At 39.8% G+C, this 27,907-nt stretch overlaps 1 protein-coding gene across 5 annotated transcripts in view; it reads left to right on the top strand.

Moving 5' to 3' along the window:
* LUZP1 (leucine zipper protein 1) overlaps positions 1 to 27,907 on the top strand; it is an 89,463-nt gene that overhangs the window by 22,632 nt on the left and 38,924 nt on the right. Inside the window, exon 1 of one of the 5 annotated variants that reach the window (XM_081057515.1) lies at positions 4,820 to 4,839. The exons of the other annotated variants lie outside the window; for them this stretch is intronic. The gene's annotated coding sequence lies outside the window, so the exon portion shown is untranslated. Of the gene's footprint in view, positions 1 to 4,819; positions 4,840 to 27,907 lie in introns of those variants that run through there. 5 annotated transcript variants of the gene reach the window in all.

The following is a 27,907-nucleotide window of genomic DNA, read 5'->3' on the forward strand; positions in this document are numbered from 1 at the left end:
TTATTTGAATGAGATTTCCGAACCGAAGTATTTGAAGTGTGTGTACTTCTCTTGAATTTGTCTCGAGAACACATTGCACATTCTAAATCCTGATAAGTCTTCAATTTAGGGGAGTTACCTTAACTTTTGGACATAAGCAAGTCTGGTGAATGAAGTGAATAATCAACCTTGTTTTTGGTCCTAAATGAGACGTAATTCTAAAAGGTGGAGACTAAGATTTTTGTGTGTGTGAGACAGTCTTTGAGAATCCTACAAATGGAGTTTTAAAAAGGTTTTAAGCCTTGGCGCCATTGCTTCCCAAGATGACTTAAATAACTCTTGTTTTGAACCTCTATAAATAAAAAATATTACTTGAATATAACTTGTTTTTATTTGTATTACGATTGAGTTGAAATTCTCTCTAATGAAAGCATTATTTTGTATTAATATCAACATGATTTTATTTACATCCTTTTAAAAATTAGTCCTGTTTTGGTTTACAAAAGTTTTTAAAAGTAAAAAGTGGAACATTTTTAGTCTGGAGAGGCAAATCTGTATTATAGAAACAGGTTTGAAATTAATTATTAAAAAGTGAAATTAGTTTCCTGACCTGCTTACCAAAAAGCATTATTTGTATAGGCTTTCTGCAAAGGCTGAAGAGCTCAGATTGAAAAATGGTATCATCCACCTCGTCTGATGGCATGTTCCTATTTCTAAGCATAAAGAAATTTCTGGTTTTATCCAGTTTCAGGTTAACTGAGAAAGTTAAATTCTGAGCAAGATAAGTGAATTTTTGGCTCTTTGAATCCTGACATAGCTTTGTCACAAATGTGCTGTCTTCCTAATTACTTGGGGTATTTATCTGATTTAGGCCATCTTAGTGATTTGTATCTAATATCAGTGAATAAGGGGCTCATTTAAGTCTTACAATTGAAAACTTTCTAAGAATTCTTAGTCATTGAGGACTAATAATAAAACCTAACATTTATTGACTATATGCCAGCTACTGTACTTAAGCACTTTGTATGTCTTCATTTAATCTCCGTTTCAACAACTCTTTGGGGTAGATACTATTATTATCCCTCTTTAATAGATGAAAACTCCTTAAGATATGAGATGAGTTAGTCCAGAGTTAACACACTGGTAAATGCCAAGCTAGGATTTGACTCCTCTGCTTGCTCTTGAACTTTACATTGTTCAAATCAGAACATGTGATGATTTTATGAACCGTGTGCCTTTAAAATCATTATTCCCTAAGTAAATGAAATGAGGTAAACATTGGCTTATGTTCCTTAGGATAGGAAGAATACCATTTTTAGATCTTGATAAACTTAAAGATGTATTAAATGTCTTTAAAATGGAAGACTGGGATGGCAGGATGGCTCAGTTAGAGCGTGAGCTCTGAACAATAGGGTTGCCGGTTCGATTCCCACACGGGCTAGTGAGCTGTGCCCTCCACAACTACATTGAAGGCAACGAGCTGCCCCTGAGCTTCCGGAGAGGTGGCCAGATGGCTCAGTTGGTTAGAGTGCGAGATCTCAACAGCAAGGTTGCTGGTTCAATTCCCTCATGGGATGGTGGGCTGCGCCCCCTGCAACTAAAGATTGAAAACGGCGACTGGACTTGGAGCTGAGCTGCGCCCTCCACAGCTAGATTGAAGGACAACGACTTGGAGCTGATGGGCCCTGGAGAAACATACTGTTCTCCAATATTCCCCTATTAAAAAAATAATTAAAAAAATAAAATAAAATGGAAGACCGTTAGGGAGTAAACAGAAGCTGGTTGAATGTAGTAGGAGCTGGTTGAATATAGCAGATAGTACACATGTAGTTAGGCTGTTTGTGTAACAAAGTACTGGTCCCTTGTAGGTTTATATGAGGAATACCAGTTTTGGTGCTTCATGCCACAGCTGTACTGCAGTGCAATATGAGGTATTCTTAATATAATTTGGTAAAATTATATACTTTCAAACGTGGGCTAAACTATTTTTTGTAGGAACTTGAGGACTGGTGATTGTGTTGGACTTTTGTTTTAAGATTAGATCCCAGTCCCCTTTGAAAGAGGTGATCAGGGTCTTAAAGAACTGTGGAGGGCCGGCCGAGTGGCTCAGGTGGTTGTAACCCTGAGATCTCTGCTTCGATTCCCACATGGCCAGTGAGCTGCGCCCTCTACAGCTAAGATTGTGAACAACAGCTCTCCCTGGAGCTGGGCTGCTGTGGGCTGCCACGTGCTGCCGTGAGCAGCCGGCAGCCGTGGCGCAGCCCAGAGCTGCCGACCAATGGCTGGTGACCAACCGCCTCAGCTGGGGGGAGTGCAAGGCTCGTAATACCAGCATGCGCCAGGGAGCTGTGTCCTGCACAACTAGATTGAGAAACAACCCCTTGAACCGGAGTGGGACAGGTAGGCGGAAGAAGGGGGAAAAAAGGAACTATGGAAAAACAGTCGGTTGGATAGTGCAGCAGTTAATGGGACGGGGAGAAATAATAAGGTAGTGGAGGGATAAAGTTTCAGATCATGGTGGCAAGAGGAGTGGAATTCTAGCAGAAATATTGGGAGATAGGTGGCTGTTCATTAACTGAGTAAATCCAGAAGGGTGCAGAGAATCTTTAGTGACAAGAAGTGGAGAGGTGGCAAGGAACACTGGCTTCAGTTACATTTTTGGTCAGTTTTCATATCAATTTTTAAAGCCAAAAGTTTTGGTAAGTCTCTTGAGTTTACAGTACTAGTTTTATAGTTAACTCAGGTCTAATTTGGAGAAAACAAAAAGACAAAAAAGTGCAATATACTGCCCTATTCTTCAGGAATTTAAAATTCTAATTGGGGAGACAGTACCTAGCCATAACAATACTGGTCCATATATAAATGCAAAATGGGGGATATAGACTAGTGGTTTCGGAGCTTGGTTTCATAAACCAGTCATATTTCAAAAGAGCTATTTTCCAAGTAAGGACAGGAAAATGAAAAACAACCTCATCAAATATCACCATTTTACAAAATATGGAACATTTAAAAACAGATAAGCAAAGGCCGTCTCAGATGAAAGGAGTTTTTTATATTGAATAATTCAGCCTTATGAAAAATTTAGTATTCTTTGGTGAAAATGCCATTGAATCTATGGTACAGTGGTGACTGCTCTAGGAGATTAGTTGTTATGATATTAATTTTTGTCAAAATGACAGGTTTACTGAGATTAGTCTGGGCTGAAGTGCTCTATGCAGGATTCATAGAGGCAGTTAAGATTATAAGATGCTTTACAATAAGATGAATGATGGGATTTGAATAGGCAGAAAGGAAGAGGATGGTTTTCCAGCCCAGGGCAAAGTAAAAGCAAAGATACTGAGATTGGAGTAAACTTGTATTATTGATTGGACCTGAGAATACTTGTCTGATCCAAAATAGAGTTTAGATTATGGATGAGGAGATAACATTAATGTGGTAATGCTCAGTCAGATTTTGAACAATCTTGCAAGTTACATACTGAGGATTTTGGACTTGATCTTGCCAACGTTTAGGAGCCATTGAAGGCTTATAAGTAGGGCAGTGACTTGATAAACTTGGAATTATAGACTGATTAATCAGAGGGTTTTATGTAGATTGTGGAAAGGAGGCCAGTTAAAGATTTTTGTAGGAATTCAGATCTGAACACTATGGGGATCTGAATTTAGGGAGTCAAAAAAAAAAAAAAAGGAATATATTAGAGAGACATTTTGAAGAAGGAAAAGATAGGACTTGATGATGTAGAGAAAGAAAGTTAAAGATAACTCTAGGCCGGCCCGGTGGCTCAGGTGGTTGGAGCTCCATGCTCCTAACTCCAAAGGCTGCCGGTTCTATTCCCACATGGGCCAGTGGGCTCTCAACCACAAAGTTGCCGGTTCAACTCCCGCAAGGGTTGGTGGGCTGTGCCCCCGCAACTAGAAACGGCAACTGGACCTGGAGCTGATCTGTGCCCTCCACAACTAAGACTGAAAGGACAACTTGAAGCTGAACGGCACCCTCCACAACTAAGATTAAAGGGACAACAACTTGACTTGGAAAAAAAAGGCCTGGAAGTACACACTGTTCCCCTTCAAAAAAAAAAAAAAAAAAAAGATAACTCTAAAATTATGAGATTGGTAAAACGAAGGAACATTTGTGGTATTAATTAACTGAAGTTGGGAAAGAGGGCAAGGCATAGCCTTTTGCCTCAAATTCTGTTAACTGCTTTACTCTATATCCAAGTGCTTTTACAACTCTATTTGAGGTATGTTGAGAGTCTCTAAAATTGCCCTGGGATTGAACTGGAAGTTAAAAGGTTTGTTTCGTTTTGGAATATTCATTTTGGGGGAAGAAAAGCAGTACATTTCAAACCACAAAACATTGTGTAAGTTCTTAGTTATGGGAATTGTAACCCTAATAAGTAACTTCATCATTAGATGGTAATCTAATTATCTAAGTGCAGAGGAATTTTTGGAATGCATTTGTTATTTTAAGATTTTTTTGTTTAACGGAATTTGTCCTATGTATATTAATAGCAGTGTAGCAATAAACAGGTTCACCTTGAATGGCTTAATTTATAATGATACTAGTTTAAATAGTCTTTCAATTTCTGTCATTGTAGCATGTTATAGTAGAATATATATCATCTACTATTTCTTTAGCATCTACTTTGTAGTGGGTACCTGCTGTGTATTAACTCTTTAATGATTACAGCTACCTCATGAAATAGTTACTATTATTCTTACTTTACAGGTGAGGAAACTGAAGCTCAGAGGAAATGTCCCTGGGGGATGGTAGAGTTAGGATTCTGGATCACTGACACAAGCCTGTTGTGTTACTTTCTACCACTGTCTTTGGATTAGACATCATACGAAGAGGAACAGAGTGAGTCAGTTCAGATAACTGATTAGGCAATAACTGAAATCAGTGAAGTGTGACCCAGATATTAACTGGTGTCATCTATCCCTTTCCACCCTGTCTGGGTGTGGGTGGGGGTGGAGCTTAAAAGGCAAAGTATGATCTGTAGCTCTAGTTCTAGCCAGTGACATTCACTTGTGTTTTGGATAATATCCCTTGTATCCTTCTGTAGAGCTCTCAGCAAATCCTTATTAAAAACAAAGGTCCAATTCAGAATACAAATAAACTGTTGACACAGTTCAACAAATTGCTAGGTAGCGTCCAGCTTCTGGGATTTGCAGATCATGCCACTTGAACATGTCGTTAAAGAGCTGTCGACTCCATGTCAGTGATACCTAACACTTTTGTGGTATGTGCCGCTCTCTTCATTCCCCCCATCATTTGCAGCCATTAAATTCTCTAGCTTACTCTTCATGTTTGCTGTTGATAATTGCTTTAAAGTTCTACCTACTGATATCGCCTCCATAGTATAAAGATCCAGCCCCACCCCTCTCCACCTCATTCCTGGTATTCCTTTACCAACTGCTTCTGCTGGGTTTGGTAGAACCTGTGTCAGAAGTGAGCAAAGTCCCAGCTAGGTTCTTCATCTTTTCTCTTAACATTTCCTCCATTTCCGAACCCATCGCTGAAAACAAGACGCTTTCTGTAACAAATTATTGTTATTCCTGTTTTTGCTGGTTGAATATTCAGACTCCTTGGACAGCAGGGAACAATCAATGTGTTTTGAGTCCTTCACTGTGGCTTTCCGACTATTGCTTTACCATTTTTTCATGGCTTCTGATTTTTCCAAGTCCCTGTCATCTACTTTCTCCATTTTCATGACGTTTGTTATGACTTTCAGGATCCACGCGGATCACTTTTTTTCTCTGTCCCATCCCTCTTTCCACTTTGTCTAGTACGTCCTTCTTACCAATTATCATCTTTCCTTTGTATCTTTACTTCACCCTTCATTGAGTCTTTCACATTATAAATACACTGAGGTCTGTTCTGTACTAGAATAAATAAAATCACTCTGCTTTTCTACCTCAGAGTTACTGCCGTCGTCTTTTTCCTTGGACTCTCTCATTTTTTAAAAAAGAGTATTCTGTCTGCAGTTTTTTTTTACACTCACTCATTCTTTAACACTTTTCCTTATTTTTGTCCTTGATACTTTACTATAAATGTCCTCTCAAAAGACTCAGTGCCAGGCGGCCGGATGGCTCAGCTGGTTAGAGCACGAGCTCTCAATCACAAGGGTGCCAGTTCAATTCTCACATGGGATGGTGGGCTGCGCCCCCTGCAACTAAAGATTGAAAACGGTGACTGGAGCTGAGCTGCGCCCTCCACAACTAGATTGAAGGACAACTACTTGGAGCTGATGGGCCCTGGAGAAACACCCTGTTTCCCAATATTCTCCAATTAAAAAAAAACAAACGTATTAAAAAAGAAAGACTCAGTGCCCACATATTCAGGTTTTTCATAGACTTTTTCTTCCTTAATCTCTCTGTAATCTTTAAACTATTGATCATTTTCCTCATTGAGCCTCCGTTCTTTGGCAGAGAGTTAAAAAGACGTGTTTCTGGCTCCATCTTGCCTGGTAAGGCCGTTTTGCCTGGAAATTGGCTGGTTGTTGGACTCCGGTGGCCGGTACTGACTAGCAGAGAAGGGGGGGAACCGTGCATCACGGTGCCCTGTGCCGTGTGGACTTTTCAGTAAATAATTGATTTGACTTGCCAGTCTGTCTTCCTGTTCTCTCCCTTCCTCTTTCCCTGATCCTGCTGTGACATGTAAGATGGAGTGCCCACTTCTGGTCTTGACTCAGGTTAAATGCTATTATATACAAAAACAGACGTGTCTGTTTTAGAGCAGACTTTCGGAAAGAGTAATATGAACTGAGTTCTCGGTAAACACATGTGAGATTTGAAATGCTCTAAAAATTTTGGGAAAGTTGAATGAATATCAGTGGCCTTAATAAGAACATTTTTTATGTCTTCTCTCTTATTTTAGTATGATTTTCAGGGAAAGCTGTTTCTGGAAAAAAACCCCGACCAAATCAGATTCTATCACAGCAAAAATAATTACATTGAGGATCTCAGTATAATAGAATTTCAAAGCTCCACTTACTCTTTGGGAGTATTTGCTATAGTAATACTGCCCTGTGACAGTTCCCTGGAGTTTGGTAGGACTTTGGCATGAGCAAATATGGGTTAGATGAATACAAATGTAGAGCAAGTTTTTGAGACATGATCGTTTGAGAAGAAAGTAGTACTGAGTAATGCCACTGTTTTTGTTTTCTTGTTTTGCTATGTGAAATGATCGCTGAAGCCTTGCATCCTGAATTTTATTTTTTATCCTTAAAGTTTTGAGTCATTCTCCGTCCTCAGATGTTTATCTCCTTTCCTAACAGGAAATAGAATTATTCAGCCCAGAGAGATGACGAAAAAACTTTGGACTGAGTCTGGAAGTTTTGGTTCAGTCTTTGTCCTTATCTAGCTATATAAACTCGAGCAAGTCACTTCACTCTTTGGGCTTTGAGTAAATGAGAAGGTGGAGTAAATCATTGAGATTTGTCAAATGAGAAGGTGGAGTAAATAATTTTTGAGAAGATTGTACCATTTTAATTTGAGGTGTTTTGATAAAAAGCCATATGCAGTAACTCTTAAAGTCAATTACCAATTAATCAGAAATGTGACAATTTGAATTGAGATGAGTGTTTGCAGTATGTCATTTGACATGTAAGAAATGCAGTGTAGCTACAAATTAAAAATGGTAGAATGTATACTCATGTCAGCAGCAATGTTACATGGATTATAAACTTGCTAGAAAATATTACCAAAGTGTGGAGATGCTGAAATGTGAAATCCAATATATACGCCCGTTTCAAGATTATATGATAGCTTCGAGGCCAAAATTATTTAGTTCTTTTGTTTATATGGAAAATACGTAAAATGACAGGGTGAAAAAATATTAACGATCGTAGCTGATGATGTCTGCTTAGTACTTAGTATATGCCCGCCACTATTTTGATATGACTTTCTAAGGCATTTAGTCCTTAATTCTGTGTGGTAGTTATTATTCCTGTCTTACACGTGAAGACACTGAGACACCACTAAGTAACTTGCCCGTACTGCTAATAAGTGACAGATCTATGTGATTTCAGCGCCTCTGTTCCACAGAAATGTGTCTGTCACGTTTATCTCAGAATGCATACAAATGATGGTATACAATGGTGGGAACAAAGTAGAATTCAAATATTTGTTGAATGTTTGACTAGGTTATTATGTTTGCTTCTCATACTTTTCATCACACATTACATTAGTTTAGTAATATACATTCATATTTATTGACTGATGTGGTCTGGGTTTGAATTCCATTTGTTCCATAAATTCCATATGATATTTATGTAAACGTGGGAAAGGAACTCTACTTCTTTGTGCCTCAGTTTACTCATCTGAAAAATGGGGTTCATGGTATCTACCTCATAGTGTTGTGAGAAATAAATGAGTTCATGCAAAGGGCTTAGAATGACACAAAAGTAAGCATGACGCAATAAATGCTGGCAATTGTTACTGTGCTTTTAACTTTTCCAAGTACCTGAACATTTCTTTCAAATGACATTCCTGTGAGAGAGGTGAGGTCTAGAGTCTAGCATATTCAGTCCCATTGTACAGATGAGAAACCTGCGAAGGAACTTGTCTAAGGACACTGGAACAAAAATTCAGTGGACTGAAATTTAATAGATTATTTAACCCTAGTCTGAAAGAAAAAAAAAGTGGTTAGGAATGAGTGTCGGACCAGTTCCTCTCTTATAGTAGGGCAAATCGGTGGTGTTTGGAATGAGAAGAGAGGTTCTTGATTCTCTTCCTGCTTTTAGAGGGGAGGTAGGGAGGACGCTGCGTCATTCCTAGGTCCTACTCTGGCATCTAGCAAGCTGAGAAACAGCACTGGAAGGGTATCGGATTCGCTGGGAACTGAGAAAACAGCTTACCTTTTCTGTGTGAAAAAAAGGTAAAATGAGTGGGAGATGTGAGCTACCCGCATGAGCTGTTGCTGTCATGTGAGTTTTTCTAGGGGACTTAACTCTTGAACTGCTTCAGCTAATCTCTAGTCTTTTGTCCTGTGTCAGTTTCCTGCAGTTGTTTAGAGGCATTTGTAGGATCTAAGTACTACTAGCTTTTCATTTTTCTCATTTTTTTAGTGGCCTTATATGGCTTGGTATCTCTCAGCTGTCAGCACCTGATTTTGCTGCAGTATGTACTGCACGGCCTCTGCATTGCTGTGAGCAGATCTTGGTCAGGATTAACCCTGTCTGTCTCCTTGATGAACAGGTTTCTTTACATCTGTCCCTTAGGCCAGTCTGCTGTAGCATTGGAGGCTCTTCCCTACCTCTTGGAAAAACCTGAAGAGAAGAGTTTTTTGAGAAGTCACCTTTTGTTGGGGTTTCTCTTGGCTAGGATTTCTCTGTCTGTTAGCCTTCCCTTAGGTCTAGCACACAGAAACAGTGTTTAGCAAATGTATTTTGTGCTTGTACATGCGAGAGACTACTCCCTACTAGTCACTGGAAATGCAGAGTGTAAAAATGGAAGCGTATTGAATTAGACTGAATAATGAATAAGGATAGATGAAGCAACATACCTAGTGGAAGAGAGCTTTCGGATCAGGCAAACCTGGATTTAATTCCCAATTCTGCCTTCTATTACCAGTGTGATCCCAGGCAAATTGCTGAATCTCAGTTTTCTCATCTACAAGTGGAAGTGCTAATAATACCTAGTTCTTAGGGTCGTCTTAAAGATGAATTGCGTTTTAATTTCTGACACTGAACAGTATGCATAGATATAGCACTGTGAGCGTACTTTTCCGTCATCTTTCTGAAGTTGAGTTCCTTATTAAAATTAGTCTACTAATACTTAGCTGAGGTTTGTTGTGAAGATTAAATGAGAAAAGGTAGGTAGGTAGATAAATAAATAAATAGAAAGTAAGATAGATAGTAGATAGCCTGGCACATAGATTTTGTATGTACAAAAAAAACAACTGAAGCAACTGAAATACTATAGGCAGTACTTCTTTGCACGAAACAAATTAAAATGCTACCCAAATCAAACCAACAACAACAAGTAGTCAGTGCTACTTAAACAGTCTGGTTGGGTTACTCTTACTGTGCTTAACTACATATATGCATTTCTAATTGTATTTTGCTCATAAGTCATTATTTCTTCAGTTTGTCTCAAAGTCCAGTCCATATTTTTTACACATAATCATATTCTACTCATTTTCAAAGATCAACTTAAATTTCACTCTGAAGCGCTTTAGATCACTCCGGGAAATGATTTGTCCCATTTCTAAATGCTGTTATGACGCTTAGCATGGACTGATAGGTAACATTTTTGCTCCCATTTAGCTGTCTGGAGAGAACTTCTGTTCATTCTTTAAAATCTAGTTTAGACATCTTCTCTTCCGTGAAACTGGCTCCATAAGTCAACTCCTTCTGTACTTTGTACGTCTTTTGTTGTTGGTACTTTTCATGTTGTGTTATAATCATTTGCTTACCTTTGTCTACTTATAATAAACTAGGAATATTGTAAGAACATAGTATTTATCTCTGTGTTCCTACTTATAGCACATGCCTTGCTCAGTAAATAATTGAATTGAGACTTTGATGCGTTAACCTTGTGTTGGTATTTTTCTTTTCCCAACCTCAGAGGGCATGATTGGGAAGTTAACTTTTGTGTCTGTGTGTGTTTTAAAACAAAACAAAAACAAACAAAAATATATATGATATACTTCATATACCATAAAGTTCATCGTTTAAGGCATACAGTTCATTATTTTTTTTTTTAGTATATCCCCAGGGTTGTGTAACCATTATCACTAATTTCAGAACATTCTCATCACTCCAAAATGAAAGTCCATACTCATTAGCAGTCACTCTCCTTTCTCCCCAACCCCCAGTCTCGGGCACCGTAATCTGCTGTCTGTCTCTCTGGATTTGCCTATTTTGGACATTTCACATATATGAAATCATACAATACGTAGACTTTTGTGTCTGGCTTCTTTCACTTACCACAGTGTTTTGAAGGTTCATCCACATTGTAGCACGTATCAGTACTTCATTTTTACGGCTGAATAATATCTCATTGTGTGATTATACCATATTTTAACTGTTTTTTTTTGGGGGGGGAATATTGGGAACTGTGTTTCTCCAGGGCTGTTGTCCTTCAATCTAGTTGTGGAGGGCGCAGCTCAGCTCCAAGTCCAGTCACCACTTTTAATCTTTAGTTACAGGGGGCGCAGCCCATCATCCCATGTGGGAATTGAACCAGCAAATTTGTTGTTGAGAGCTCGCGCTCTAACCAACTGAGCCCTCCAGCCGCCCTGTTTATCTTTACATCAGTTGATACACATTTGGATGGATTCCACTTTTTGGCTATTATGAATAAAGATTGCCGTACAAGTTTTTGTAGGGACGTAAGTTTTCATTTCTCTTGGGTATATACACCTACAGTGTGGAATTACTGGGCCGTATGATAACTATGTTTGATTTTTTTGAGGAACTGCCAAACTTTTTCTCATAGCATCTGTACCATGTTGCATTCCCACCAGCAATGTACGAAGATTCCAGTTTCTCCTCCTCCTTGTTATCGTGCTTTTTGATTGCAGCCATCCTAGTGGGTGCGCAGCGGGACCTCACTGTGGTTTTGATTTGCATTCCCCTAAGGACTACTGATGTTGGAGCTTCTCTTCTCGTGTGCTGAGTGGCCTTTTGTGTATCACCTTTGGAGAAAGAAATGCCCATGCAAACCCTTTGCCCATTTTTTAATTGGTAATTTGTCTTTTTATTATTGATTTATAAGAATTCGCTGTATATTTGGGATACAAGTCTTTTATCAGATGTATGACTTTTAAATATTTTCTTTGTGGGTGTTTGGATCCACTTGCCTTGAATTCGTTGCCCACCTCATAACGTTGCCCACCTCATACCATATACGATGTAGAACTAGAAGTCCCACGAAGCAGCATGTGTTAATTGAAGTCATTGCCACCATGTAGGTAGCACTGAAGTTCTGCAGTTCTGAGTCATGAGCTCTTGACTGAGAACTGGGGAAATAAGGGTTTTAGTCCCAGCATTGCCACAGCTGGCTAGTATGGCTTTTGGTCATGTCATGTAATTTTTCAGGGGCTCAATTTTCTCAAAGGGATTTGGAATAGATAGTCTTTAAGGACACCACTAAACTCTTGTGAGTTGTTAAGGTTTTTGGGGATACATGCATGATAGGTCTGGTTATACTTTCATTTGTTCTTACCAGAACTCGTGTGCATGCTGTTACCTTTGCTGGAAAACCTTTTCCTCCCCCTGTTCAATTAAGGATCCTTTCTTTCTTTAAAAAGAAATTAATTCATAATTAATTCTGACCAGCTCCAGTCATTTAAAATACACCTGGATTAAAGGATTTATAGCTAAAAGAGACCTTTAAGATCTTTTAGCCCATGTCCTCTATTACAAATGATGATTTGGAGGCATAAAAATGGTAGGTTCATTTAACGTCCCATTTCTGGGTGTTTGCCATGTGCCTGGCTACGCGACTAATGGCAGAGTTGAGATGAGAAGTGAGATCTCCTGAAATCTCAGTTCACTACTATTTTCAGTGTACCACTTTGTTACTAGATTAGAATCAGGTTAAGGCGTAGTATCAGGAATTTGCCAGTATTTCAGCTAAGGGTCACAAAAACTTTCCTCCAAATTCTGATCCTTAATTTGTGGCATCAAGTGGAATGAACATATACTTATTACATATTTTAAGTATAAAATTGATGCATAGTTTTAGTTTTTAATCATCCTCCCTTCCTTCAAGGACCTGTTTTCAGCCTTAGAGAGTTACGCGTGGCTCTAAGATCGTGAGTTAGCTGCCTGTGAATTGTGACGACAGTTCCAGTCCAAAGCCGTTGGTGTTACTTGTCCATCCCAGGTTCTCTCCGGTCCCTTTGACTCCCCATGAAAATGATGTAGTTGGCAGTGTGCCCGTTCCTAACCGTCTGTTCCTAGTAATGTGGTTTTCCCAAATCTTCAGTGGAATGTACAACTATATCGGAATCACAAATGTAACTCGAAAATCTCAAAAGATTCTACCAAAACCCCACCCCATGAGTTGGTACTAGTGTAGGCTGATTAAATGACTAGAATGGGAGTGTAGCATATTCCCAAGGAGTCCACAGGTCTTTATATGCAATTTCAAAAACCAAAAAGCACTTAAAAATGAAAACCGTAGTTCACTTCATGGCAAAACCTGACCTGAACTAAAATGAGGCTATTTATAATCTTTATTTATCCTACTTAGTGTGATTATTCATATATTGAACTATAGAAACAAATGTGTTTACCTACTGAGTGCCACCTTCGTTCCTATTATATCATCTTTACAAAATCTAAAAAAGTTCTGAATTCCAAAATACATTTAGCCCAAAACGAGGAACGGTGGTTCTGTATTTGTTTTGTTGGCAATAGTTCCTTGTTACATGGATTCTTCTTGAAACGAACTCCAGGGAGTGGAGTTTTTATATTGGGCCTTCATTGATTAATAATTCATAGCAGCTTATTTCCACTTGTCTTTGTTTTTCAAAACAATATTGCTGTATCATGTATTCATTAATATTGGGGAAGGTGTTTTCTCTTGCTCTTTAAAATAGTTGAGAATTTTTTATGGCTTCTTCCCCCCCCCCCCCTTCAATTATTATTGTGTTTTTTTGTGTGTGGAAATTTCTAAACCTAAACAGTTGAGTGAAGAGTATTATGAACGCTCATACTTTTCACCTACTTCATTGGTTATCAAAGGGTTTATACACAGATCCCTGGGGGTTCCCATGACCCTTTAAGGCAATCTACAAGGTCAAAACTTTCATAATAATACTAAGACCTCATTTGCCTTTTTCACTGTGGTGACATTTGTAGTGATGATGTAGAAACAGTCAGTGTTGGATAAACCTTCTGGTGCCTTAGCACAAATCCAGGTAGCCGTACCAGATTGCATTAGTGAGAATCACGTCTGCAATCCCCTTGCAATAAAACAAAAACGCCAACTTCACATTCATTTAATGTCCTTGATGAAGCAGTACAAATCATTAATTTTATTAAATCTTGACCTTTGAGTACACATCTTTTCAATATTCTGTGTGATGAAATGGGAAGTTCTGTGAAGCACTTCTGCGTATCAAGGGACAATGGTTATTTGAGGAAAAACACTGGTATGATTGAGTTGCAAGCTACACTAACCTCTTTTTTTAATGAAACATTTTTACGTGAAAGAATGATTGGCAGAAAAACTCAGATTTGGGTACTTGGCAGGCATTTTCTTGGAAATGAATGACATGATGCTTGTCATTTAAAGGAAAACAATTGAGAGTATCTGTTGCCAATGATAAATAACATTTGCATCTTCAAGCAAAAATTAGAATTTTGTATGACTTTTATTTACCTACCACTGACCTCGTCAGCTTCCTAGTACTTAGTCTTTTTTTTGATGAGATTGGTGGTGTGATATTAACAAAAGTAATTTTTTGATATTGGACAATGAAATATGTCAACATTTAAGTCTGCATGTCTGTCAGCTTAGTGAACCAGTATTTTCCAAATGATCAATGTGTGATTTTATAAAAATCATGCTTGGATAAAAGATCCATTCAAACGACAAGGCAGACCAATGGATTTTAATGTAACAAGAGTATGAAAAGTTCATGTATATGGCTTCAGATTCCACAACTAACCTGTGAGAAACTGCCAATTGTCAAGTTACGGTGCAGTACCAAAAAATAATATTGCTAGTCATCTTAAAAAGCTGTTAAAATACCCCCCTTTTAAAGTACATATTGTGTGACGTTGGATTTTCTTCATGTACTTCAAACAGAATACTATATTATAATGCTTGAATGCAGAAGCACACATGCCCCAACACGTGTTAAAGAGATTTGCAAAAGTGTAAAACCAATGTCACTCTTCTCATTAGATTTGTTTTTTTTTTTGCTTTTGGAAACTTTAGTTGTTTTTCTTTAAAATTTTATTATTAGTTTCAGGTCTGTAAAACAATGTAACGATTAGACATTTACACCCCTCACAGAGTGATAACCCCCTTCTTAATCTCCTACCCCTCTGACATCAGATACACCTGTTACTATACTGTGGGCTATATTTCCTATGCTTTGCGTCTCGTCACCATATATATTTAAGTATAGTTGGCATTCATTATTATTCTACATCAGGTTCAAGTGTACTGTGCAGTGGTCAGGCAACTTTAGTTATTTTTCATAAAAATATGTTATTTATGTTAACATAATGAGCTTATTTGAAAATCAGTATGTTTTAAAATTTTGTTTTAATTTCATATAGGGCAAATATAGATAGATATAACGCATATAAACAAAAGCCCTTTGGGGGGGGTCTTAGGTAATTTTAAGAGGATAAAGGAGTTCTGAGATCAAAAAGTTTGAGAACCACTGACCCAGATTCACAGGTGTTAATATTTTGTCACATTTGCTTTATCTGTTGGTGTAATTTTTTCTGAAACATTTGAAAGCAAGTTGCATACATCATGACCTATAACCCCGAAATACTTCCACATTCAACATTGATAAAATTTCTGATATTCATATTCAATATCCCTAGTCGTTCTGTAGATGTGTTATTCAGAATCCACTTTAAAGATTTCTTGTTACATTTGGTTGTCATGTCCCTTTTAATCTAGAGCAGGGATTGGCAAACTTCTTCTCTAAAGGACCAAATAGTAAATATTTGTGGTTTTGTGGGCTATCCTGTCTCTTGCAAGAGAAAAGCAGCCATAGACAGCATGTAAATGAATGGGCATGGCTGTACTCAAATAAAACTTTAGTTTGAAGACTGCTGATTGAGAACAGCTCCTCCACTTTAACTTTTTTGGTGTGTCTTTTAGTTTAGTTTTGTTTTTTACTTTTATTAGCGTTTATTTGATGCTGAATTTTCTCCCGGGCCATACGTTTTTGTTTCTTCAGTCTCTTCTGGGAGATCTTTTTCTTCTGTGCAGCCTCCGTTTCTGCTTTAGGAACAGTTTATTCTTTTTCAGTTAGGACCATCTCAGTCTCAAGGTGGCAGGGGAGCTCGTGTGGGTTAACTGCTCACCAGCTCTGTAAGTTCCCCGCTGCATCTTGGGAGCTTTGTTCCTGGATGTGTTCAGTGCCCAGAGAGTCGACATCTAAACCCTTAAGTTCAGCATTACTCTGCTTTTTTAAGCATGTGCAGTAAAAATTCTGCACTCTTTTTGGGCCAACAAGCCTGCGTCCAACCCTGTTTGGCCTGGGCACACCTCCCAACTCCACTGTTGTAACGATGGAATGGCACACACGGCTTCTGGAACGTGACGTCCTTTAGGTGGTATGTACGTGACGTCCTTTAGGTGGTATGTGGTGGCTTTTCGGACATGCAGACCTTTGATGGCCTGGGCGGTTTCACGAGTGTTCTTAAAGTGAACCTGTAGATTTGAACCTCTCGATTTACATGAATTTGTGGGGTTCCCTGGGTTAAGCGAACAGCGAACCATTTTCAGAGGTCCCTTCAGGCTGCTTACGGGAAGAGCTGGTGTGTCTTTAGTAACACTTTTCTTTTGAAGCGTCCAGGCCAGTTACAATGTCTCATGAATTGGATTTGTCTGTTATTTTATGCTTAGATTAGATGCAGGATACACATTTTTGAGAAGGAATATTACACAGATGATACTGTGTTATATTCGGAGGGACGTAATGCTAGTCTGTGTCATGACTGTTGATGGTCAGTTTGATCTCTTCATTGTAAAGGTGCCTACTGCCCTTCCTGAGTAATCTGTAGGGTGACCTGGAGACAATGTGAATGTCCTGTTCTCCTACCACCTGGTTTCAGCATCCAGCAGTGATCCTTGCCCGAGTCAGTTATTACTTGGTGGTTGTGATTAGAGTTCTTAACATCTGCTTAAGTAATAACAGCAGTAAAAAACCAAATGGTATTTTCAAAAGACTCGTGAGCTTAGAAAGCTCTGTTCACATGTAATGTCACTGGTTCTGTGGTTTAGTTTCCCATCACACGCGTAGCCTCTTTCCCTGGGAGGGTCAGGTTGAAGGACTGGGTCTGCATGAGTTGTCCTGAGCCGCTGGTTTCCGGAAGCAGGGTTCCAGAACACGGTGTCCTCCTCTTCTGAGCCCGAAGCTGCTTATGCGGAAGGGACCTGGCCTCGTCGGGACCGGAAGTTGTCTTTGCCTTGGGTAGTTTTTCCTGTTCTTTACCTCTTACCTCTATATTTCTTGTGTTTTAGTGGTTCAGTTTGTGGATCCTATAATACTCTCAGAATCAGTTGTTATTTAATTATATGGTAAAGCTGATAATGCACACCAAACAAGTAGTTACAGCTTAGAGAAATGTGTATATTATTTTAAGAGAAACATTTTCCCCCACCAACTTCTTATGAAAAATTTGAAACTTACAGAAGAGCTAATATGGTAGTCTAATAAATACTCATACCTTTTATCTGGATTCAATAATTGTTCATTGTTTGCCTTACATTTATATAGCTATAAATATCTGTATATGGGTATCCATTTTTTCGTAACTATTTGATAACTTGCAGATGTGTAACCCCTAATAAGGACACTCTCCTAGTAACCACCATACCATCCGTTATCACACTGTAAACAAGTATGTTTCTAATATATAATATCGATTCATTTTCGATGTCTCCAGATTTCTCAAGAATGCCTTTTATAGTTGTTTTTTGAGAAATAGTCTCTTGAAAGACAATAACAGATGGGAGACTGACATGCAATTGAACAGTGAAGTGCTCTGTGTGGTCTCTGCCATGAAAAATAACTGCTAAGTTTGTATGGTGCCCTGCAGGTAACTGCAGTTAGTTGCATTTCATAGGTCACTAAAATGAGGTCATCTGACTGGGGGGGTGGGGGTGGGGGGTTCAAGGCTTCTTTAGTTTATGACCAAGGGTTGAGCTTTCAGAATATCAGTGATGAACAGGATAAATTGAAAAGTAAGAAATTAGAATGACACCTAGCCTAGTGCCTGGCTCATAGTAGATACTTAATGAACATTTTTGACACAAAGATATAACTGGAAGGGTGTGCCAGAAAAGACTATAATAGAGCATGTATTGAATGACTGCAGTGCAGTTTTTCTAGTAGATGCTGTGGGAGATGAAGTAGAAAACAGCGTTCATGGTCTTGAGAACTATAGTATTAGCTGAGAGGAAACAAACTCATTCTTTTTCTTGGTTAATGTTTCTCGACCGTCTTCTGCACGCCAGGCAGTGTTCTAGGTACCGTGGTGAACAAGACTGACACATTTCTTGCTTTCATGGATCTTACGCCCTAGTTGAGAGAGACAAGCTGTAAAAATATCAACAGAATAATTTCAGATTGAGGTCGAGGGACATCAAGACAATTGGATACAATAGGGAGTAATGGGAGGAGGAGAGTGCAGCGTTAGCTTGGCTTGTCGGGGAAGGCATTTCTGAGGAAGTGACCTGTGAACTGTGACTTGGATTACAAAGAAGGAGGTGGCTTGGGAAGATCTGGGGGAACGCAGAGGAAGCTACAAGTACAGAGATCCTAAGGTCGTGAGGAGTTGGCCACGGTGAGGACCCCAGGAGGCCAGGAGGCCGGTGTGTGTGGAGCGGATGGTGAGAGGGAGGAGAGAGCACACGAAGAATATGATAGGAAATGAAGTAGGACCCAATGCGGGGCGGTTTTTATTTATTTTAAGTGCTAGGAACAAACCATTGAGAAATGCAAATTGGACTCCGTAAACAACCGAAGGAGTCAGGTAATTAATAAGGGCTTGATTTTAACTATTAACTTGTATCCTGAGGCTACTTCCCTCTCCTTCCCTCTTCTGCTTTTTTGTCTTCAACACATCTTTCTTGAATAACTTACATTCATAACATTGTACCGGTGGGAGCACAAAGAAATGACAAGTCTGTACTACCCCTTCGAGGAGGTTTGCACTCTCTTTAGAGTGATATATGGTATAAACACAAAAAGTGTGTCTGTGAGTGTGCTGTGTAGGAGAAGAATGCAGCTGTCACAGTAGTACGTGCTTCCACACTACACGGCACGCGGTGCTCAAGGGAAGAGCGCGTGGGCAGTGGGTGTGCAGGAGCTGCACGCAGGTGGACATGGCATGGAATTGGTTCTTGAGTAGGTTTGATGAGATGGAGGTCATTCCAGGCAGGGGAGACGTCTGGGTAAAGGAGTAACACGAAGGGGTTTTTCCTCAGGAAATAATGAGTACATCAGTCTGTCCAGGGAAGGAAAAACGATAATGGCCAGCATGCCAGCACTTTGAGTGACTTGAGACTAAGGAATTTAGACTTTAGTCTGTAGACGTCGTGGGTACTTCTCATAAATCTTATTTGTGCGTTGGTCACTTGTACTCCAAATATGTTTATTCCACTAATATTTGTTGTCTACTGGGTGCACTTGTCGTCTTTAAAATTCTACCAGCCTTGGTTGATCACTTGCAGATGGAAAACTGGATTGTGATTCTGGCACATGGGTCGTCTGTAGTCACAGAAACAGATGCAGGAAACGAATGAACCAGGGGAAAAAATTCTTTTAAGTGATCTTATTTCCTCAGGAAAGTTTGATAGGGTGGGATTTGTATCTTTAGTAGATGCTGAGTAGTTGGAAGATTTTGTTGTTGAGCAATGGATTAGGGGAAATGTTGAAACTATAAGAAGGCTATGCTGAAATTAAAATGTGTTGCAACATTCCAAATCTCATTGTCTTTATAATCCAGCTTTTGATTGGGCAGTGGTCACTTGTTTTTTCCGCTAACAATAAGAGAATGGTGAGCCTACTGGTGAGGTTTTCTTATCCTGATCATGATTTAAAATAAACAGCATACACATACACACAATTCTAATAGTCCCTAACTGACTGACTAGCTAACTCTTAACTCACTATCACTCTCTCTCACCTACCCGAACCCCACTGACTTTAAAAAGATTTTCTCATTTCTTACCAATCTCACCAATATCATTGATAAGTGCACTTGAGGCATTCATTAGGACCAATGCTCTATATAGTCTTTTATTTAAGATTATTGAGAGTCTTTTCTGTACTCTTGCTTATTTCCCTTTACCTTATGGAGGACGAAGCCAACATAGGCTTATGCTGATACTGTTTATTGCCTGTCCCTAAGAATCATAGCTTTTATAGCTGGAGGAAATCATCTTTATCACCCCATTTTATAGATCTGACAACTGCTGTTCCGAGTGGGTACGTGCCTTAGCAGGAAGGCAGGGAATTATTATCTGGACATAGAGGAGCCCCGTCTCCTTCCTCCCCTCCCCCCCATACATGGTGGTGATGTCATTGTTAGTCCTGCTCAAAACAAAACCGTATATCGACGCTTATGTCCCAGCTCTCTGCCATCCAGAGACTTAATAGTCCAGTTGGAGAAATAGGACTGAGACGTAAAAAGATTAATAATTGGGTAAGCCACATCCTTTCTTTCTTCAGAATAAATCATTTGGAGTTTAGGTCATTTAGCGCTTGAAATGTTCCAGCTACATTGGGACTTTATAGGTTAAAAGTCTTATATAAGGCTTTTCATTCTGTCATCAAGGTTCAGATTGCACTAATAGTTATCTTTGTATAATACTTGATGGTTTATGAAGTGTTTTATCACATTTGAATTTGGGGGTACCATTGGTAAGTAGAGAGGCAAGAGCATTTATTACTGTTTTATAGGCGAAACTTCAGTTTAGCTGAAACTTGAACTCTGTTTTTAATTCATGTCCATTTCTTAGTGTGCTAAACAGTAGTGCTTGTATGATTTCACTGGTTTTATGTCCACATTTCCATAGTAATGAATTACGTTTTGATAGGTTCCATTTTGGAATAAACCCACTATTTTTTTAAACTGAAAAGGCTATATTTTTCCATTACTTTTTAGTATTCAGAGGGAGTTGAATGACCTTGTTTCTTTTTTTTTTTTTAAACTAAAAGTTGGACTGAAGAACTTTTCTTAGACAGATTCTTGAGTTTGCATTAAAATATCCTGTTTAACTCTCATGGATTCAGCGAACATTTATCAGATGTCTTCTATGACACAGGCATAGAGCAGGGGGTGGAAGATGGGGGAGCCTGAGGACTGAAAGTGTTACAATGAAAAAGCAAGAATTTAAACTCAAGTGGACCTGAATTCAAACCTCAGCCTGCTACTTATTTATTGGTTGCAAATAACTTCTCAGAGGTTCGATTTCCTTATCTATAAAATGGGGATAATAATATCTATCTTGTAGGAAGGACTGGTTTGAATAGGGTGATGTATATAAAGCACTTAGTATGGTATGTGCTTTATAAGATACTACTATGCATAAACGAATGAGTAGACAAATGTGTGTGGTGAGAGTTAGCTGAGTCTTGACAGAAAGTCCTTGGCTGACCGGATGCACAATAGAGTGAAGTGATTTTGGTGGCCAGCATGCCACCGTGTTTCCCTGAAAATAGGACCTCGTTGGACCATCGGCTCTAATACGTCTTTTGGAGCAAAAATTAATATAAGATCCGGTCTTATTTCACTATAAGACCGGATATAATGTAATTAATATAATATATATAATACAATACAATATAAAGATGGGGTCTTATATTAAAAAGACGCATTAAGCTGATGGTCCGGCTAGGTCTGATTTTCAGGGAAACACGGTATGCCCTGCTTTTGTTGAAAGTTGCGGCTCACACACTGGTGTTTGCCAACATTGTATTTGACTCGTCACATGGTAGAAGCCAAGTCATTCCTATGGAATTTAAGTCATGTGGAAACATCTGTACGATATACCTTTAAATCTCTGTTGCCGTTTAGTTGCGGGGGGGAAAACAATCTCACGTTATGGTAGAGTAGTGAAAGTCGGGTGGCAGGTGGCTCTCTGGGTTGGCACCTAGATTCTGTTTTCTGAATGATGTAACCATCAAAAGGAAAAAATTGCCACCCCAAGTGAAAAGTCTGGTGACAGGGATACAGTGTGGCAGGTGAACTGAACGGGTTGAAAGACCAAGAACTTGTTTTCTGAAATAGTATTCTATGCCTCTGTAAACATTTATCAAGCACCTACTGTATGCTAGGTACTGTTCTGGGTGCGTGGAATACAGTGAGAGTGGTGGGAAAGCCTCTTTTCTGATACTGCAGAGCTTAGGTTCTAGTGAGAGAGACTGTACATAAATGTAAAATACAGTGAATCTCATGTAATGCTAAGTACCAAGGGGAGAAATAAAACAGGAGAAGCAAGTAGCAAGGTAGAGTAGGATGCTCATTTTAGATAGACTCACTCTAGGTAGGATTGTGTGGAAGACTCCTCTGAGAGGTAACAAATGAACCCAGCCCACCGCAGGGAAGCCAGTGGAACTGAAAGGAAAGGTGGCCAAAGGTGTGTTTCAGTAACCCTTTCGGAGGGTGTTTGGTGTAAGAGGTGGAGGTAGCACTCACTTCCTAAGTTGCTTGGACGGGAGGAGCCTCGTTCAGTGATTGAAATCAGCCCATGTTAATTCTCAGGTGTCTGCGGAAGGGAGGGAATGGGTCTGGTACAGTTGGAAATCAGCCTGCATGCCATCTTTGGAACACGTAGGTTACACCGCTCCAGAAAATGTACATGTAGGCATCCAGGAGACCTAACAAGTTTTCCCCTCCTCACAGTATTTTTAAAAGGTGTTTAGTCTTTGGACCATCACTACCAGAATATAAATGCAACAGATCTAATTTATCAGAATATTCGAGGATGGTACCTGGGAATCTGCAATTTTAACAAGTAATTCCAGATCCATACCGAGGTTTGAAAATTACTATTTATAATCTTGCTGATCGAAATCGTCTTTATCCCAGGCTTTGTGGGTGGGCAGGCAAGTACCTGCTTATTTAAGATGTAATACTTTTCATAATTTACATTGGAGCTTGCATTTCCTTTTGCTTGATTTAATTCTTAGCTTTAATCTCTGATACAGTGTAGCCTCCATATTCAGATGTGTTGATGACACAGCAGAAAACAAAACTCTTGCCCTGTTCGCTTACTTTATTTTACATTTTCACCATCAGCCACATCCCTGGGAAGGAGCCACCACTGAAGAGAGAATGCTGAATTGGCTGTATAGACTGACGTGCTTTTGAAAAAGCTTGCTTACATTCAATAGTCCTTTTTTTTCCCTCTGTTAGTTGAAAATTCTAGTTATTTACTTGTGATTCAAGTTTTCTATTTTTCCTCCATAGGTCTTTAAATCTCCACCACGCAAAATGCTACATGAAAGAGAAAACAAATAGAGAATGCGGCTATTGAGGAAGTAATAGTACATTTAGTATGACACTCCATAAGTGTTCATTTGATTTCAAGGGAGGGAATGGAAGCAATCAGCAATGTCCAGTTTAAACCATTTGTAGATGGTCACACGGGACCCTTAAAGGTGACATTCTAGTGGGCACACTGTTGAAGAAAGTATGCACTGTTTCCCCCATGTTTCATTTTAGGGGTACCACTGACGTTCATTGTCAGGTCGTGGGACAATTACTTCCTAGTAGCTAGGAAGCCTGTCTGCCAGGATCCATCTCCAGGCCATTGGCCAAACTTGAGGCTCTTTTTCTGGACGTTGCCTTTTGAGAATTGTTATGGCTACTGTGTTCCTTTAGCAGGGGCCTCTTGGAAAGAGGTTGAGCCTTCTAGAACTTGAAAGGGCCTTAGGAGGCATGAAAGTCTATACTTTTCATTTTACTGGTAAAGAAAGCAAGATTCAGAGAATTGAAAATTTCTCTGGGCATGTGGTTTCCTTTAGGGTCATCCCATTAAGTCTCTTTAAAAATGTGCCCCTTTCCCCCAAAGGATGTTCTCTTGCTGTTCAAAGCTCTCTGATAGTCATTCTATCCTGGTAGTTGGTTGTTTTTGACTTTGCCTGTCCAGTGATTGGGGACCCTATTAGGGTGAGTGGCAGTTTACATCTTGCGTTTAGTAAAAATCATGTAAAATTTAAGAAAAAAATCTCTTGAAATTAAGGCATATGGAAGAGTAGTGAATGGTCCTGATTCCCGCTGCAGAGCAGCAGAGGAGGAGAGTTCACACACAGTTGGGTTCCTTGCTTGTTGGGACCTTGTATTTACTTTCTGCCCCCCCCCACCCCCCTTTCCTTAGCTACTCCATCCCGCAGTCTTAGGAACGGTGTGGTGTGATCTAAGAGTTGGGAGTCTGGACCCGAGCTCTTAGGTCCAAGCCTCCATTTCCTCTCTTTGGGCCTTATTTCCCCCATCTTTAAAATGAAAGGCTGGAATGGATAATTGATCCCCCAGGATCGCTCCAGCTCTGATAGTCTTTGCTTTCATGAATCCTGGAGTGGCCACAGCTTGCAGTTTGCTCTGACGCACAGAGGAGATTCTGCACTGCAACTTGACCGCAGTGCACCTTGGGTGGTCTCAGGCTAATATATTTTTTTTTCAGGAGGAATGTTTCTGAGTGTGGATTTTATAAATAAGCCAGTTTTTTGTTTTGTCTTAAAGAGATGGTAAAAGGTTAAAAATAAGAGTGGGGGAAGACTTGGAAGTTGGATCTGTAGGAAGTACACGACTGTGTATCCCAAGTGACTGTTCTAGAAGAGGAAATGCTTTGTTAGGTCTCTATAGGGTGGCACAATAATGTGGCATTCTCCTGGTACTATTTCGAAGAACAAGGGACTATAAGGAAGTTCAAAGTTCACAGTTAGTTTCCACCTTTGGAAAAGCGCTGAGTTGCCCCGGGGCCCGAGAGGAGGAGAGCTACTGAGGACAGGGTTTCTGGCTTCCTTGGAACTCCCATTTCCTGGTGGTGTGATGGGAGCCAGCTCTCTCAGCGCTTTGCGACTAAAAAGTCTGCAGTTTAAGGCTTGACTTGTTTGACTTCATTTCTGGGAGTTTGTTTCCCTGCAAGATGTCACTTCAACCTTAGAACAGAACGATGAAGGTAGGACGTAACTCTTTGCTAATGAATCTGACCCCAGAGCCGGCTTGATGGCTGTGTTGGAAGGTGATAAAGTGCAGTCTGGTTCTGAGCTGGGAACCATGCACCCGTATGCTCTGCTGTGAGTGGGTGGGGCTCCTTCCATTCCTGCCCGAATGACAAGCATTTAGTTGACTTCCTCATCATGCCCTGTCTTGTCCTTCACTTCTTTTCTTTGCTTTTCATTATTCTTTGCTGCAGCTCATCCCATCGTCCAGTTGTGGCTCTCCACACGGCAGCAATTGGAAAGCTTCGTACGTGTTTGTTATTGGCAAAGAAACTTGACAAGCTTGAGTTAGGAAAGTGGTTCGGTCTCTTGCTATGTTTACAGGATTAGGGTGAGGAGCGGGGAAGCTGGGGGATGCAGGCAGATTTGGAGCCAATAAAACACTAGACTAGATGAAGTATTTGAGGAAATGGAAGTTTGGGTTGCTGACAGGACAAAAATATTTGAGGAATGCTCCTGATTTGATAAATAGATTATTTTTAGTTTGCAGGAAAAGAGTAGTTTCATCGGCGTGGTGGAATCTTGCAGTTGTGTTTGTAACCTAAACTGATCGATCTAGGCTCGATCTAGTCAGGTGGCATGCTGATTTCCTCCTAACTTAACTCCTGCAGTCCTGGGGCTGGGCCTTGGTAGTGGGGAGTAACTGGAGGGAGATGGTGAGCTGCTGCTGGTGGAGATGCTCCTGGAGGAGCGAGAATGGCAGAGAATGGCAAGCTGCCATCATGCCTGCCCTGGGGCTCCAGACCTCTGCTGTAGATGGAATGCGGGGCTTCCACCCAGTGTTCCCTTTTGGGGTCCCAAGCATGACTTTGGGTGGAACTGCCTTAGAGGCTGATTGGCAGTGTTTGCAATTAACTTGGCATTTCCTACCCATCTCCCTTGGTTCTTGCTTATTTTACTCTACCTTAAGTGATTTTTAATGGATTTGAAGCTCTCAGCACACCTTTGTTGAATGCTCTCGCTCAGAGATATGCCTGGTATCACTGTAGGTGCTGAGTGTCCTTTGGTGTTTGTTTCTTAGAGACTGTAGAGTTTATATATGTATTCTGTTGAAGAATGTCAACTTGTTGATTACTTAAAGTACGGTCGTTTTTAATTCTGGGAAAGGCAGTTTATATAAATTACTCGGTCAGTAAAACATGTTTAGTTCAATTTTGGTTTGGGTACTCTGTGCTCATTTATCTTCCTGACTAGAAGATGTGACCTTTGCGGAATTTGCAGTGGTGTGGGGAAAACAATAGACAGTAGGAATTACTGAAGAAAATATAAAAACAGCTGCAAACTAAACCAGCTGTATGAACTACCGAGTGACGCGGTGCTACTTGGTGGGGAGGGTTTGCAGTTTGTTTCCTGCTGCAGCAAGTTTTGCTCTTACTCCTTCAGTCTTCCTTATACACAAGGATATTAGCCAGCCACTTTTGAGTGTGGCTGGTTTGTAGTCTCGGAATTTTTCTCCTTGGGCTGGCCTTAAATAATCTGTATAAGTGATTCTGATGGGTCCAAGGAAAACCGAAGAGGTAGGTAGTCAGCTCAAAACGCAAAGCAGCTAGTGATGGAGCCATCCCATCTCATTTGGGGCAGCCAGGGGAGTGGGGGTGGTGGTCCTATTTCTCCTCTGGGCACTGAATAAAGAGGCGACACATGAAAGCCCTCCTTCAGTTGCTTTCGGCTTGCCTTAGGTCAGCAAATTATTTAAATAAGAGCCTCAGTATCTCCACGTATAAAGTGGATTTGATAACCTCCTCATAGAGTTGTTGTGAGAATTAATTGAGATTATGGGAGTAAAAGCACTTTGAACTATGAAATAATAGATAAGCATTAGATATTTTCATTAGGTATATTATTTATGGAGGAGGAGTCATGGGTTTTTGAGGCCTCTGGCAGGACACCTCCAGGAAGCCTTTCTGATGATTCTGGATATCCTAAGAATCTGGACTTCCTTCAGTTGGTGTTAGTAAGGAAAATAATATTATTCAGTGTTATTGGAAAGGGGTGTCCATGTGGGAGATGAATTATTCTTTCTTGTAAGTCTCTGTAAGTAAACCTTACATAAATGAGGCACTCATGATTTTTAGGTACTTAGCCATTGAACATTTACTGAACCATTACGATGTGCCAAGTTAGTTCTATGCATGTGCTTGGATTCCGAGATGCGATACAAAATCCTGGCCTTTTAAGAGCTCAAGTGTTGGTGGGAGGAGATAAACAAGTAGGTAATTATAATACAGAACGATTTTGCTATGCTAGAGGTAAACCTGGGGTCTTTCAAAAGGGCCTGTTCTTACTTGATTCCTCTGAACTTCCTCTCCAGATTTCGTTCACAAGCTGAGATCTTAGTGAGGTCTGGAGAAGTGAAGCAGTTTGCCTAATTTTACAACCGTAGTTAGTAATAAAGCTAGAACTAAAAATCTGAGCTGGCCCTGTCAGTTGTGTTCTTAGCTCCATCCGCACTCACCTTGCCTTTCCTTCCTCGCCCTGGTTCCTGACTCATTTCAAAGTGGTGCCTCTCTCTCTGCTCCACCACCTCTTCCAGCTTCTGTTATTACCTCGTCTCACAGTTACTATTGCAGCGGAAGTAGGACGACCTGGGAGTCTTAAGTTGGAGCTCAGAGCGGTAGAAGAATGGTTCTTAGCATTAGCTGCACGTTAGAATTGCTTATCGTGCTTTTATAAAATACCGATACCTAAGATTCTGATTTTTACTCCCATATTTGTTTGTTCGTTATTGAGACAGATCTACAGTAAAATACATACAATTTTCAGAAAATATTCAGTGAATTTTTATACATACAGTCCTGTATATACATCTTGATGCATATTGCAGCAAGATATGCTTGAAATCAAGATACAGAACATTTCCAGAACTCCAGACGCTCCTTCCTCATCTGCACTGTCTGCCCAAATAACCGCTTACTCTACCCTACACACTTCCATGTGCGTCTTTAAATGCAGACATTTTCTCACATAACCATAATGCTATTATCAAATTTAATGAAATTAACCAATTCTTAATAATCTAATTCCTAGGTCATAACCAGATTTC

The sequence above is a fragment of the Rhinolophus hipposideros genome (assembly GCF_964194185.1).
Source record: "Rhinolophus hipposideros genome assembly, chromosome: 8".
Taxonomy (NCBI): Eukaryota; Metazoa; Chordata; class Mammalia; order Chiroptera; family Rhinolophidae; genus Rhinolophus; species Rhinolophus hipposideros.